Source organism: Rhinoderma darwinii, chromosome 9 (genome assembly GCF_050947455.1).
Source record: "Rhinoderma darwinii isolate aRhiDar2 chromosome 9, aRhiDar2.hap1, whole genome shotgun sequence".
Lineage (NCBI taxonomy): Eukaryota > Metazoa > Chordata > Amphibia > Anura > Rhinodermatidae > Rhinoderma > Rhinoderma darwinii.
In genome coordinates this window covers 39,529,477-39,539,731 of record NC_134695.1, presented here as the reverse complement: position 1 = coordinate 39,539,731, position 10,255 = coordinate 39,529,477, and the positions used below count along the sequence as shown (strand labels likewise).

Below are 10,255 nucleotides of genomic sequence, written 5' to 3'. Positions count from 1 at the left end.
GTGGGCTGTTCCCGGTATGCAATGGTTAGTACCCACCAAAAGTGGTCTAAATCAGGACAACCGGTGATGGGTCATGAGCAACCAAGACTTATTAATGTGTAGGGTGAGGGAAGGCTAGTCTGTTTAGTCTGATCCCATAGAAAAGCTACTGTAGCACAAATCGCTGAAAAGGTTACTGCTGGCTTTGATAGAAATGTGCCAGAACACCCAGTGCATCCCATCTTAATGCGTTTGGGGCTGCGCAGCTTCAGCGTGGTCCTATTCTGACCTCTGTGCACTGCCAAATGTGCCCACAATAGGCGTGTGGTCATCAAAACTGGACAATGGAGCAATGGAAAGAGATGGCTTGGCCGAATCATGTTTTCTTTTATATCATGTTGATAGCCGGGTGCGTGTTTTTCGCTTACTTGGGGAAGAGATGGCACCAGGATGCATTATGGGAATAAGGCACGCCTGCGGAGGAAGTGTGATGCTCTAGGAAATATTGTCCTGGGAAGCCATGGGTCCTGGCATTCATGTGGATGTTACTTTGACACTTACCTATGCATTGTTGCAGACCAAGTACATCCTTTCATGGCAATGGTATTCCTTAATGGTAGTGTCCTTTTTCAGTAAGATAATGCGTCTTGCCACACTGCCAAAATTGTTTAGGTATGGTTTGAGGAACATTACAACGAGTTCAAGGTGTTGACTTTGCACCGAACTTCATAAAATCTCAATACGATCAAGTATCTAAATTTATATCTGTGTTGAGCATATGATAAACTCTATAAGAATGTCTGTCTGGAATTACACGGGCCATGCATGGGTAGGTTGCTCATTGGTACATCTACCCATGTTTGGAAAATTAAGGTAGTGAGGGATCTATGAGAAAACTTAAATATTGATAAATTGCATAGAGATTTCCCCAATGCTTAAAATCCCTTTCTATAACATCATCAAACTAACTCAATATCCCATAATACTAAGTAGCCCGCTACCTGCTGAATTGGGCTGAATAATTGTACTGCATAAAATCAAAGAATTTTAGTCCGCTTTGGACAATGCTTTTGTAGAAGGGTCCCATGACGATAAGCCAATCATAGGGATCAACTATAAATTGTGGGGGAATCCAGTAGCTAGTGTCCAATTCCTTTGCAGCTCCACCACAGGAGAAATTAAGCATTACACAGTTTCTATTGACTTCCATAAGTTGTGTATGCAATACATGCATGTGATAAGGAACCAAAATGGGGGTCCCCTCTATTAACTGAGAACCAGACAATCCGTTTAAAGTGCAAGGATTATAATAGTGAACTCTATAGAGAGAGCTGATAGCATCATTCACACATATATATACTGTATATGTAAATGTTCCTGAGGGTTCGCAGAACTGAAGACAGGGTCGGTCTTAGGGGTGTGCAATTTATGCGGCCACACAGGGCACATCACTTGGCACCACTAGCCCTGGTGACCAATGCACTTAGAGCTAGAACCCCTAATCTCATACTTGGTGTCTGAACCTATGGAAAGGCAACTGCACTCTATCCAGGAACATTAACTTGTTTAATGATTGGGCAATTTTATTTAGGCAACTGTCTGGGCATGTTATTTGGGCACTGTATGGTATGGTTATTTTTACTCTGTATCATTGTATAATTTGCAATACGGTAAGGGGGAGTTAATAGAAAATACTGCACAGGGGACCATCCAACCTAAGGCCAGCCCTAAGTGGAGGAATTTGTGGGATAAAGTAGTGATCATGGGGGCAAGGATTTGTCTAGACTACGGCCTTGCCCTAGCATGTATTATACTGAACAGCAAATATAATATAATGTAAGTAATATAGATAAATACACATTTATTGCAAGACATTAAACAGTTTATACATGAAGAAAGTAGATGGAATTAAGGAACATGAGCCAACTGGCCACAAGATGACCACACACTCAACCTGATGGTTGCTGTCAAATCTCTAGGAAATCGAATCGTTTTTCATCCACATCATTAATTGCAATGATATAAATGTACAGTTGCAGCTGTTTTACAATGTCTTGGGTGGCAGAAAATATCCTACTGCAAACACCGATGCAGCAATTAGGCATGTAAATGACTGACACCGCTATCGACAGTCTGGGAACCCACACTCTGTACAGACATCATTTCCTTTGGCTTCACACTTGTATGTGATATTATATAGTAAAGCAGAAGACTTCACAGAAAAGCCCCTTCTTTCTTCTCACCTTATCTTTATTGACTCTCACAGGGGGTTGGAAGTTGAGTAAACACATGACTGACAAAAGGAAAAGTACAAGATGACATTTGCTATTTATATTTTATTTTAACACAATGTAAGATGAGAAAGTGATTTATAGAAAGTTACAAACCAGATATGATTCTGCTACATTAATTGAACATACAGATGGGGCTGTAAAAAGTATTTGCCATTCCCCCTACCAGAAGTCCACGATTATTTCATATTTCACATCATTCGATTCTGATCTTGTGGTGGCAGGAATGGTGTCTGGCTAATGGCTCCCATACCTACTAGATTCATGTTAGACTAAGAAAAGATTAAAAGGAATAGAAATCAGATTATATCTCTTTTTTACATTCACAAAATAATGTCTGGAAAATGGGATTAAGATATTATGTGAAGCATGGAGACAATCGGATTCACTTTTTTTTGACTGGCGACCACACACCCTTAAGTTCTATTTACACGGCCCAATTATCGGGCGTACAAGCGTTTGCATGAATGCTCATTGACGGTTATGATCAGGGCAGGGATTAGTCGACGAATGAGTAAACACTCGTTCATCGGCTGATTTCTTAATTTATGTTGCCCTGGAAATTATTATAGCTGTCGGCGGCACATCTCACCACGTAAACAGGGAATGTGCTGGCAACATTATGTAAACTGCATGGGGACCAAGCGATTGCATTAGCGACAATTCGTCCCCATACAGTTTACATTGGCTTGTGTAAAGGCCTTATAAACGAGCGCCGATCGGCCTGTAATTATTGGCTATTGGCGCTTGTTATGGGAACATATCTGTCCATGTAAACCAGTCGATAGGCACATATATTACATATTCATGTGTGGATCTGTATTACTACATCTATAGACTGCTGTGGGGTAGTACTGTACCTATGTGTGCCTTTCATTTTGTACAGAGGCGCATAAAAGTTTTTTCTTATAGATTAATAATTAATGTTCCAACGTTTGCCATATTACACAGGTTTTCTCTCGGTAGGGACTCGGTGTGCCGCCATAATGGGTCCATGCAAACGGCTTTGTCATGAGCATGAGGCCTAAACAAGATCATCTGTGTTTAGATAAGACTTGTTACTTAGTGGGTTTCTACTGTCTTACATCCTTTATAGTTATAGAAATGAAATTCTGAATGTAGGATAAGAAAGGGAAGTCAGTGATTTGGGTGGAAAGACTGAACAATTAGTGGGATCTACCGCCAATAGTCATTGGCTATATTTGGCCCCCGGAAATTCATGTTTCATCTTCCTTACAATAATAATGGATCATAATAACCAACAAAGTAACACCCAGCCACTAGATTAATAGTAACAGAGAAGCAACATTGTACTCTACACGTCTGAGAATATTGCAAAAATTTAAAATAAATAGATGTAATTGTCCAGCAAAGCCATTGATGTTTAAGAGATTGGAGATTACCATTCAATGGAAAAATGGAAAACTTATATTGGACATAGTATGTATATATGGTATCCATGGTATAGTGGATTTGATCATTATATGTAAATGCTTTTCCAGTTCTAGCAGAGATCATTTGGCACAAATCATAGTAATATGATCAATGTGTGATTGAAGCTAATCCTATGATGTATAAACAAAGCAGTATTATAGGATTAAGTGGCATATTCAGCTTTGCTACATTAAGGGACATATTCAGCTCTGCACCATTAGGTGATATATTCAGACATGTATTCACATAAAACTAAGGACACAACTTGGAAATGTACGTGCATTGTCCATTATTAGAACTTTAAAATAATGACCTCCTTAGTCCTTACTATTAGCATGTACTTGTAGAAAGCCAACTAAACAGGTGGCAGTGTGGGAACAGTTTATGGAAGTCCAGTCTATCTTTGAGCTAGACAACTCAGATTATATTAAACAGTTCCAGATGACACCAATGGAATTCTTGGACATAAACAACCTGCTTAGCCCTCTAGGTTGTTGATCACAAACAAAAACATCTTACATGGGCTGCAGGGAAATCTACAAAAACATCACATTATTATTTTAGCGTTCATCCATTATGTACAAAGTTTTGGTTCACAGACTACAATGTACTCAACATATTACAGTTGCCATATAAGTTTGATTATGTACCTTTTTGCATCACAAATCCTTGTGATCAATTACCATATACTTTGTTTTATAACTACTTACAATTATATGTAAGATTATTTTGTGGAATCATCGTTGCTCCTGATGACATATATATATATATATATATATATATATATATATATATATATATATATGTATATATATATATATATATGTATATATATATATATATGTATATATATATATATATATATATATATATATATTGCATTGATTTTAATATTTGTCATAATAATATGTGCAATTTGTAATACAGGTTCTTCTTATAAGGCAGAAGACCCTTTGGGCCCCCTCAATAAGGCACAGGTGCAACTGCTAACCCTGTCCCCCTATAGCTATGGCCTTGATAAAAAGTATAAGTAAAAAATGGTCCATGTCTCCTAGACCCTTCTGGCGGTGGTCATATATATATTCAAGCAATAGAAAAGGATAAAGGAAGAATTCAAGTGTTGATCTTAGATGCTCATAGTATTTATTTTATAAATAAGTTCACTAAAAAACAGCAACTTTTTAGGCTATTACCTGCCCTTTATCAGTCTATTAAGTGTAGTTGCTGGAATGGGGCTCCACTCCTCCATGGCCAAATTCAGTAGTAAAGGACTTTTCACACGGGCCAATGATCAGTTGAACGAGTGCTCGTACAAACGCTCGTTCCCGATCATTGCCCTGTGTAAACAGGGCAAAAGATCAGTCAATGAACCAGCAAACGCTAGTACATCGGCTAATCGAATCTTTTATGTGAACCAAAAATGGTTGTTAGTCAGCAGCACATCTCCCTGTGTAAACAGGAAGATGTGCTGCCGACATGATGCAAATGCATATAGACAAACAATCGTGGTAATGATCGGTTGTCCCAATACATAACAGGCAATTGCTCCTTGTGAATGTAGCAAACAGCGGCTGATCGACGTGCTGTATCGTCAATCGGCATCAGATGCAACTTGTTTGCACAACCAGTATTGGGCCTCCTAAAAGGACCTTAAGAGAGTTCAGGACTTAAAAAATCTTATAATAATTTTGGTCTCCATTGTCTTTTCTTTTCATCATAAGGAATGTAACCAAGCAAGTACTGATCATCCACATAATAGTAATGCCCGGCACACATTTATTCAAACAGCATGATATTTTACCAATAGTCCATATGGCGGTTTACCAAAAGTATATATTGCTATCAGCAAAGTTCAGCGTGGAGATATTTAGTTACCTGGAATGAGCATCATTTTCACAGGACTTCTGAGGAATTACCTTTTCATTGGTTACTGATTTTTGGTATGCTGAAAAGTTACTTATCACATTAAACACAGGGAAAATAAAACCGTTCTTTGGCTTATCTCCAAGTGATCGTCATTCATTGTTCCACCGCCCTTTCCACTCTTTCCTTCCAAATTTCAATGTTAGCAATAAATGCACCTCAACACTTGTCCCTCCTAGGTGCCGGGCCCTGTCGCAGCTGCTATGATTGCCACCATGGTAGTTACTCTCATGTTTCCTGACAACCTACTAGCATGTTTAATAAAATTGCCAGGGATTCAGAAATGTTCCTATCACCAAATAATCTGTAGTATAGTACATAAGGTTGAAGAGAATTTAAGCTAACTGCCTACTTGGAGTCAAATTCAGTTTTTTTTCATGGGCAATAATGGTTTTATCAGGTCTTCATAAAAGAGGCCTATACTGCCATTTTTCATAAATAACTTCTTGGTAGAGACATACAATAGCCTGAGCCTGACCAGAGTTCCACACTTGACTTTAATATCTTCTAGTGAAAGTTTTGACGTAGTTGCGGGCCTGTGCTTGCAGTCTTTCCAGACCCTACAACATCATTGTATATTAGTCAAGTTTTAAAGTATTCAACCTTCTCCTTACCAGAAGTATAATAATGACTCAATGTATTTTTTGGGGGGGAAATGAAAAATTGCTTCACTTCATCTCTGTCTCGTCCCATACAGAGGGGTATCGGCAAGGCGCAGATTAAATCATCTGTTATCGACTACTCATGAGATAGACTATGGAGGCACCTGCGGTTTAACAGATGCTCAATCAATTATAAGGACACCAGTGAACATACACTGTATGCCTCCATTAAACATCAAATGTAAACTCTTCATGTTTGGCCTATTCCTATAAATCATAATTTTGGTGCTATTGTATTTAGTCCATGGGAGTTGAACGTGTAATTATATATATATTCAAAAAAAGAGGCAGCACTCCACAGAATGAAAATAAATCTGGTGGGTTTATTCCATGCATTACGTTTCGGTTCCCAATCTGGAACCTTTCCCAAGTTCCAGATTAGGAACCGAAACGTAGCTCGTGGAATAAACCCACCAGATTTATTTTGGAGTGCTGCCTCTTTTTTGAAGCATATTGACATAGGGCACTGGCCAGACTCCTGTGGCATGCACCCTAAAGTTTGTTATTTCCACTGTGCTGCCTTGGACTTTTCTCTTATATGTATGTATATATATATATATATATATATATATATGTATATATACATATATATATATATATATATATATATATATATATATACACTACCGTTCAAAAGTTTAGGGTCACTTAGAAATTTCCTTATTTTTGCAAGAAAAGCACAGTTTTTTTCAATGAAGATAACATTAAATTAATCAGAAATACACTCTATACATTGTTAATGTGGTAAATGACTATTCTAGCTGCAAACGTCTGTTTTTTAATGCAATATCTACATAGGTGTATAGAGGCCCATTTCCAGCAACCATCACTCCAGTGTTCTAATGGTGCATTGTGTTTGCTAACTGTGTTAGAAGGCTAATGGATGATTAGAAAACACTTGAAAACCCTTGTTCAATTATGTTAGCACCGCTGTAAACCGTTTTGCTGTTTAGAGGAGCTATAAAACTGACCTTCCTTTGACCTAGTTGAGAATCTGGGGCATTACATTTCTGGGTTCGATTAAACTCTCAAAATGGCTAGAAAAAGAGAGCTTTCATGTGAAACTCGACAGTCTATTCTTGTTCTTAGAAATGAAGGCTATTCCATGCGAGAAATTGCAAAGAAACTGAAGATTTCCTACAACGGTGTGTACTACTCCCTTCAGAGGACAGCACAAACAGGCTCTAACCAGTGTAGAAAGAGAAGTGAGAGGCCCAACTGAGCACCAAGACAAGTACATTAGAGTCTCTAGTTTGAGAAATAGACGCCTCACAGGTCCTCAACTGGCAGCTTCATTAAATAGTACCCGCAAAACGCCAGTGTCAACGTCTACAGTGAAGAGGCGACTCCGGGATGCTGGCCTTCAGGGCAGAGTGGCAAAGAAAAAGCCATATCTGAGACTGGCTAATAAAAGGAAAAGATTAATATGGGCAAAAGCACACAAACATTGAACAGAGGAAGATTGGAAAAAAGTGTTATGGACAGATGACTCGAAGTTTGAGGTGTTTGGATCACACAGAAGAACATTTGTGAGACACAGAACAACTGAAAAGATGCTGGAAGAGTGCCTGACGCCATCTGTCAAGCATGGTGGAGGTAATGTGATGGTCTGGGGTTGCTTTGGTGCTGGTAAAGTGGGAGATTTGTACAAGGTAAAAGGGATTTTGAATAAGGAAGGCTATCACTCTATTTTGCAACGCCATGCCATACCCTGTGGACAGTGCTTGATTGGAACCAATTTCATTCTACAACAGGACAATGACCCAAAGCACACCTCCAAATTATCCAGATCTCAACCCCATAGAGCTGTTGTGGGAGCAGCTTGAACGTATGGTAGGCAAGAAGTGCCCATCAAGCCAAACCCAACTTGTGAGAGGGGCTTCTGGAAGCATGGGGTGAAATTTCTCCCGATTACCTCAGCAAATTAACAGCTAGAATGCCAAAGGTCTGCAATGCTGTAATTGCTGCAAATGGAGCATTCTTTGACGAAAACAAAGTTTGAAGGAGAAAATTATTATTTCAAATAAAAATCATTATTTCTAACCTTGTCAATGTCTTGACTATATTTTCTACTCATTTTGCAACTCATTTGATAAATATAAGTGTGAGTTTTCATGGAAAACACAAAATTGTCTGGGTGACCCCAAACTTTTGAAAGGTAATGGCTTACATATATATATATATATATATTTATATAGGACTTTTGCCATATACTGTAATTTGATCAGAAAGTGTTTTGTGTTTGTTTTTAACATGTAACATGTCTGCATCTGTTTTTTCTCTGCTTGCCACTTTCCAGAATTGTTCCGCTTACATAAACAATGTTAGCTTAGCTAACAGCGGGCACATATTTATTTTTTTATGTCAGTTGTGTCAGATCAGTCTGATTTAGAAGTGTGTGTAAACTGTTTACACTGTAAAGATAAAATGAAAATAGTCAGAAGCTTCTGGGAACAAATGGGTTGTGTAATTTTGAATGACATGTTCTAAAATCAGTCTGCATGGAGTTCTACTGACTGGTGAGGGCAACCGTCAGTTTGCAATGTGGAAATCTATATACATTTTGAAATGATTAAAAATTAAAACATCTCTTCTTTATTTTTATTTTTTTAAATGTTTGTGGATGACGTTAGATTTGCAAAAAAAAATGTATGTCATGTATGTTAATGAGGCTCCTGGAGGCAGAAGAGTTTTGTTCTTACAATTGATATATGGCATATTAACCAGACACATATCAAGCAGAACAACCCTACTTGTGATCTCATTTATTATATGCCATGCATGAAGAATAGAAAAGAAATGTCCTCTACCTGTAGGATTCCTGACAATATAATATGCATATATGGTGGCAAAGTTTTCTTGGCTCCAACACCCACTGTCGTGTCGGAGTGGCAAGCTTTGACCCCACCAAAGGAATCCATTCGGACGATCTACCATTATTCTTAGCAGACCTGGTGCATGTCTGCTTTTAATCACACCCTAACTTGTAATTCTCATCATTGCATACACAGGTTATATCATTAATAAATTCTAACTTAACTTTTTAACTCAAAAAAAAATAAATACTGTGTAGTTCAAATAAGTTTTTACCACCATATATATCCAAGGGGGATTTTAATATCATTTAATAATTTTTTTAATTGAATATGTATTTTTTTAGCAATTCATTTAATTAAACTTCAATTCAAAAAGCCAAATCCTAACTTGAAATCCATACTCAACTGTCGAGTCAAAAATGGATTTTAATTAAACGTTTAAATAAAATCCTTATTTAAAAAAAAAAAATAATCTGTGTAATACTGCAGTAAAGATAGAGAAGTAATCCTAGACGTTACTAGTCCTTTCTAGCCCTTAAATCAATACTATTCCAGCCTTGAAGACTTGAGCAATCTGAGGCAGACTGATTGCTAGGAACATGCTGCCTGACAGTCCAATTTAATATAGTGTGGTTGTTAAGCCATGCATCCCTAGCAACCAGTCAGCCTTAAGAGGGTTTTACACTGGGCGATTATCATGCAGACGAGCATTCATAGAACGCTCGTTGGCAATAAATTCCCTGTGTAAACAGGGCAGCGATCAGCAGATGAACGAGCAAACGCTCAATCATCTGCTGGTCGTATCGTTTTAAAAAAGTAAAATATTATCGTTGTCGGCAGCACATCCCCCTGTGTAAACAGGGAGACGCGCTGCCAAAATGATAATAATGTATGGAGACGAACAATGGGAGTAACGACCGCTTGTCCCCACTCATAGCTCCTTGTGACAGGAGCAAACGAGCGCCGATCAACGATGTCTCGTTGGTCGGCGCTCGCTGCATCGGCCGAGCGTCAGCAGGTGTAAAAGGCCCTTTACATGGTTAGGCTGTCCAGTTCTAAGCTAGATTGTCACTGTGCGGACAGCAAAGAATGAAAGAAGAAACTTTATTATAGGCAAATCATGCAGATTGTCATCTCAACTGGCTTTATT

General features: G+C 38.2%; 1 long non-coding RNA gene across 1 annotated transcript in view; it reads right to left on the bottom strand.

Moving 5' to 3' along the window:
* Positions 1-2,312: 2,312 nt before the first annotated feature.
* Positions 2,313-10,255, bottom strand: part of LOC142660325 (uncharacterized) — a 30,857-nt gene continuing 22,914 nt past the window's right edge. Inside the window, exon 4 of the long non-coding RNA XR_012850460.1 lies at positions 2,313-2,542. This is a non-coding gene — a long non-coding RNA (uncharacterized LOC142660325). The remainder of the gene's footprint in view (positions 2,543-10,255) is intronic.